This window comes from Cynocephalus volans, chromosome 3, assembly GCF_027409185.1.
Source record: "Cynocephalus volans isolate mCynVol1 chromosome 3, mCynVol1.pri, whole genome shotgun sequence".
NCBI lineage: Eukaryota > Metazoa > Chordata > Mammalia > Dermoptera > Cynocephalidae > Cynocephalus > Cynocephalus volans.
The window spans coordinates 97,599,441-97,605,018 of NC_084462.1; the positions used below are offsets into that span (position 1 = coordinate 97,599,441).

At 43.3% G+C, this 5,578-nt stretch overlaps 1 pseudogene; it reads right to left on the reverse strand.

Annotated features, from left to right (window-relative positions):
* Window positions 1–3,620: 3,620 nt before the first annotated feature.
* On the reverse strand, window positions 3,621–4,174 carry LOC134373567 (large ribosomal subunit protein uL22-like; annotated as a pseudogene).
* Between the last annotated feature and the right edge of the window lie 1,404 nt (window positions 4,175–5,578).

Genomic DNA, 5,578 nt, shown 5'->3' on the forward strand with positions numbered 1-5,578 from the left:
GCCTCCTGGTATGCATTATATATGGCTGTGTTGGAGAGGGGGGTGACAGCTACTGGCTGAGCCACGTGGTGGCCATCTCCCCTAGCAGGGAGGCACAGGGAGCAGGAGCAGAAAGGCAGAGGTTGGAGTAAAGGTGGGTTTTAGGCCAAATGTCTGGCCTGACGCCAATTTTGGTGCTAGGGATGCCACCTTTTGCCATTCATTCCTTTAGGGTTTGAAGGATCTTTAGCCTTTAAGGATTCACCATTTGAACTCGGTGCTTCAGTACAGACCAGTACCTTAACATTTCCTGAGAGGGTAGGAAGGAGGAAGGAGTGGGTGGGAAATGAGGACCCAGAGACCAGGACACAGAGAGTCCCTGGGCCCAGGGAAGGGGTGAGAGAATCACAGAAAGGGGAGGAAAAGCAGCTGAAGTTAGAATTTTGCCTGAGCATATCACCTTCTACTGTGGAATAAATGACTAAAATAAGCCTAGTGTCCTTAATATTCCTAGAGTAATTTTCTAGCTTCACTTCTCCAGGATTAATGATTCTAGTTTCCTCTCAGAGGTCTTGTTTCTTCTTCCACTTGAGGCTTATTTTTGCTGCTTCCCTAACAAAGCCCAATTTAAAATAGGAAGGCCTTGATCTGAAAAACGATTTAGGAGCAGAGTGAGTGAGGCCCCTGGAGCCCTCGGTTTTACTGACTTGGGCTGGAATTGGCTCTGCAAGTTGAGGCTGCAGAGACACAGACACAGCCTGTCAAGGGTATGGCTGGGCCTTACCTCTCCAGCCGCTGCTGCAGGGGACCCATGAGGATGGAGACCTGAGCATTGCTGCGGCCTCCAACTGTGAAATCATCAGGGGCTGATGGCCCAAGGCCAGAGCTGCCCAAGTGCAGTTGCAGAGACATGTGTAGGGCTGGTGACTTCTGGGCTCCTGATGGAGCAGTGCCATCCAACAGGTCATGTGTGTGTGTTTAAAATGTTTGATGGTTTCATGCATTCATATTTGCCATTTGGTTTCCTAATCCAGGGAGGGATGTCTTTGGTTTATGGTTTTAATTTAAAAAGATGTTTGGAAAATATTAAATATTAAAAGCTAAGCCCTTTGCCATTGGCAGTTAAGTGAAGATGATCTCTTTCCTTGAGAAATGCTGGCCGGGAGAACGCAGAGCTGAGGGTTCACGCTCCTCCAGAAGTCGAGAGCAACACGAGGGCATCATGTGATTCCCTGTAGTGGCTGAGTCTAATATTATTTAGCGAAGGATTGCTCTGGACCTTGCTTGCTGAAAGCATGGGCAGGTGTAAAAATGTGGAAAAAATAGCTTCAGCCCTTGGGGTCTTTATGGATTCATAGGAAGACAAAATGTATATATACTAACCAATGGGAAAAGCAAGAAAAGGTAGTTTAACAGCCACAGAGAAGGATTTTGTTTGCTTGAGGTTCACATGATCTTAGTGGATTGGGGTTTTGATGAGAAGGAGAAGGGTGGGAGAGAAGCAGTTGGGGTGTGCTCTCCAAGCCACAGCTGGAATGAGGCCCAAAGAAAACAGTGCCCGGCCCTGTTTGGACAGATAGTGCTACAGAGCACAGGAGTCAGAGGGGAAAGGGGTCTAGAGCCTTCAAGTTCAAACTCCTCACCCTGCAGGAGAAGACTGAAGACCAGAGAGGGGAAGTGGGGTTCCCAAGGTCACATAGTATAGAATCAGGTATCCCGAGCTCAGTGCTCATTTCCATGGCAGCATGTTTTTGCTTCCATGTATATCAAGCTAGTTGTGGGAAATAAGGTTAGATGGTGTGGTGGTTTAGGAAAAAAATATGTCCACAAATTATCTGATAACTCTTCCCTTCAAGAAGAAGCTTAGTTCCTCTCCCCTTGAATGAGAGTTGGTGTAAAGACTTGCTTCTAGTGAAGAAAGTAGAAGTGATGACATCTGATTCAGAGGCACAGGCGTCGTGTCTTTGGTTTCAGTTGCTCCTCCCACCCCCCATAACTTGCTCTAGAGCCTGGCTGCCATGTCATAAGGATACTCAAACAGCTATGGAGAGAACCATGTGGGAAGGGACAGACATCTCCCCACAGTAGCCATTTAGGAGTCATTTTGGAAACAGATACTCCAGCCCCAGTCAAGCTCTCAGATGACTGCAGCTCTGGTTGACCTCTTGACAGCAACATCATGAGAGACCGTGAGCCAGAACCATCCCATAAGCTGCTCCCAGATTCCTGAACCTCAGAAAAATTATAGGTGAAAATAAATATTTATTTTTTAGGCTGCTATATTTTGGGGGTAGTTTGTTGTACAACAATGGAGAGAGGTATGAAAGCCAGCCTTCAGGGTTTAGGTTTGATCTATAGGAGACACTGGAGGTTTTTGAGTAAGACATTGTAGGAAGATTAGGCAGGTAGCAAGGTTATACATAATTGGAAAGGAAAAAAATTGCACCGAGGAACTGCATTTGAATCTTCTAGTGATGTGTTTTTGAATCCACATTGAACAGGTAGATTGGATGGTTGTTCAGTTTCTGCTTTCCCTTGTCAGGAAAGGCAGCATAGAAAATCATACTGCACAGGGAGAGGAAGTGTAGAGTACTGGATATGAACATGAGCTCTGGGGGGCACATAGCCTTGGTCCTCATCCCGGTCCCATTTCTTAGTGTGTATGTCCTTAGTTTTGTCATCTGTAAAAATGGAAAAATAAAGTACTTAATTCATAGATTTTTTAAAAAGAGGATTAAAGGATTGATTGACTATTGTAAAACACCCAGAAGAGTGCTTACACATGCTAAGTACTGTCTGTGTTTATTAGAATCCAAACTGTACACATCTTCTAATTCAATTTTTTAATTGATAAAATTGTATATATTTATGGTGTACAACATGATATTTTGATATATGTGTATATGATGTAATGGCCTAATCAAGCTATTTAACATATGTATTACCTCTCATACCTTTTTTTTTTTATGGTGAGAACACTTTGATCTCAGACTTCTCACCTCCAGAGGTGTGAGAAAATGAATTTTTATTGTTTAAGCCACCCAGTCTGTGGCACTTTGTTATGACAGTCCTAATACAATTGTTAAAACAATTCAAATGTTTTATCTCCATGGTTTCATTGGTAAGCAGCCCAGCAGAGCAGGAGCACTCATAGAAATGGCCTATTGCCTGTTAGAACCATGTATCTTTCTGGGCCGTGGTTCCTAACTATGGATGGGCTTCAGATGCACATACATATATGTGTGTGTGTGTGTGTGTGTGTGTGTGTGTGTGTGTGTGTGTGTGTGTGTGTGTGTGTGTGTGTGTGTGTGTGTGTGTGTGTTTTATATTATTTCTTCATTTTTCTAGCAGAGAGTTCAGAACTTCTTCAGGATTCTCAAAGGGGTTAGTGACTTCCCAAAAATTTAGAACCACCATTTTAGAATTTTTTTTAACTTTTTTTTTTTTTAAAGATACCTGATAAGGGGAACTTAACCCTCCACTTGGTGTTGTCAGCACCACGCTCTCCCAAGTGAGCAAACCAACCATCCCTATACAGGGATCTGAACCTTTGACTTGGTATTATCAGCACCACACTCTCCCAGGTGAGCCACCGGCCAGCCCTTTTAAAAACTTTTAATTGCATTTATTTTATGCTAAGTTTATTCTTGCACCATAAGTTTTTGTTTCTTCAGTCTCTTCTGGGATATCTTTTTCTTCTGTGCAACTTCCTCTTCTGGTTTAGGAACAATTTGTTCCATTTCAGAAAGGACCATCTTGATGTGGTGGGGGGAGCTCATGTATGGGTTCTTCTGACCATGAGCTCTGTAAGTGCAGTGGCTCATCTTGGGTGCTTTGTTCACCTGGATATGCTCAATGACCAGAGAATCTACATCTAAACCCTTAAGTTCAGCATTACTTTCTGCATTTTTAGGCATGTGCAGCAAAAATTCAACACTCTTTTTGGGCCACTGACTCTGTGTCCAGCCCCACTGTTTGGCCTTGGTACACATACCAACTCCACCATTGTAACACCTGAATGGTATGCATTGCTTCTGTACAGTGATGTCTTTCAGATAGTTGGTGGCTTTTACAATATGCATACACTCGCTGGCCTAGGCTGGTTCATGGTATTCTTAAAGTGAACATGAAGAGTTGAATGTCTTGATTTGCATGAATCTGTGGGGTTTTCTGGGTCACGCGAGTAATAAACCATTTTCACAGATCACCTTAGGTTGCTTATGGAAAGAGCCCCATTTTAGAATTTTTTCCTATAATCCTGGGCCTTTCTACCTTGGCTCCTTCTGGGTATAGAGTGTGCCTTGGGACTACTGACCATCTCTGCAGCTGAAATTGTCAATTTATACAGTTCCTTTATGTGGGGCATTCCACATACTCTGAGAAATATATGAAAGGCCAGAGAACAGAGTAAAGGCATCTACTTAGATGTAAGTTGAGTATAAGGCATGGTGCTACACACAACTGATGTGTAGGAAAATATCCCTAAATTTATATTTTGGGAGAGCTTCAAATCTAGACATTTGCTGAGTTTCATGACTCATAGGGTGAGCTGGGGGCGGGGGTCCTGGCTCTTTTTGGCTGAGGCCAGACAGACAGCTCTGATGTTCCTGACTCCGAACTGCCATGAGCTTGCCAAGCCTACAGCCATCATGTGGGTCTGCAGAACCCAGCTCTTTTCACAGGACTGTCTTTGGATAAGCAGCTTAATGACAGAAGCTGGTCTCAGGGTAAGGCTGGGAGAGAAAAGAGGGGAAAAAACCAAGTGCCAGTGAGGATGTGAAGCAATTGGAACTCATACATTGCTGGTGGAAATGCAAAATGATGTAGCCACTTTGAAAAAAATAGTTGGACAGCTTTTTATAAAATTAAACATACACTTACCATATGATCCATAAATCCCACTCCGAGGTGTTCACCTAAGAGAAATGAAAAGAGGTTTGTTTACATTTAACCTGTATGCAGATATTTATAGAAGCTCTTTTCATAATCACCCCAAAATGCAAAACCACCCAAGTGTTCTTTACCTTGTGAATGGATGAACAAACTGTGGTGCGTTCATACAATGGAATATTACTTAGCAGTGAAAAGATGAACTTTTCATATACAAAGCAGCTGTGCGAATCTCTACCACTTTCTGTTAAGTGAAGGAAGCCAGACTCAAAAGGCTACATGCTGTGCAATTGCGTTTATCTGACATTCTGGAACAGGCAAAGTCATAGGAACAGAGAACAATTGGTGGTTGGCAGGGAGGCTTTGACTACAAATGGGCACCAGGGCGGAGGTTTTTGGGAGCAAAGGAACTGTTCTGTGTTCCAACTGAGGTGGTGATTACAGGTCTCTAGGCATTTGTCAAAACTCACAGAACTGCACACCAAAAAGAGTTAATTTTACTGTATGCAAATTTGAAAAAGAAAAAAAAAAAAAAAGAAAGAAAGCAGCTACTGACTGGAGCAGATTTTATTTCAGAGCCAAGAAAAGGAGCCCAGAGTCACAAGGGGACATTCCACTTGCTACTGCCTGTTCCACTGGCTTCAGCCAAACTCTTGGCATAGACAGGCAGTGGGAAGAACACGGACATTTTCAGGGTGCAGGAGCCCAA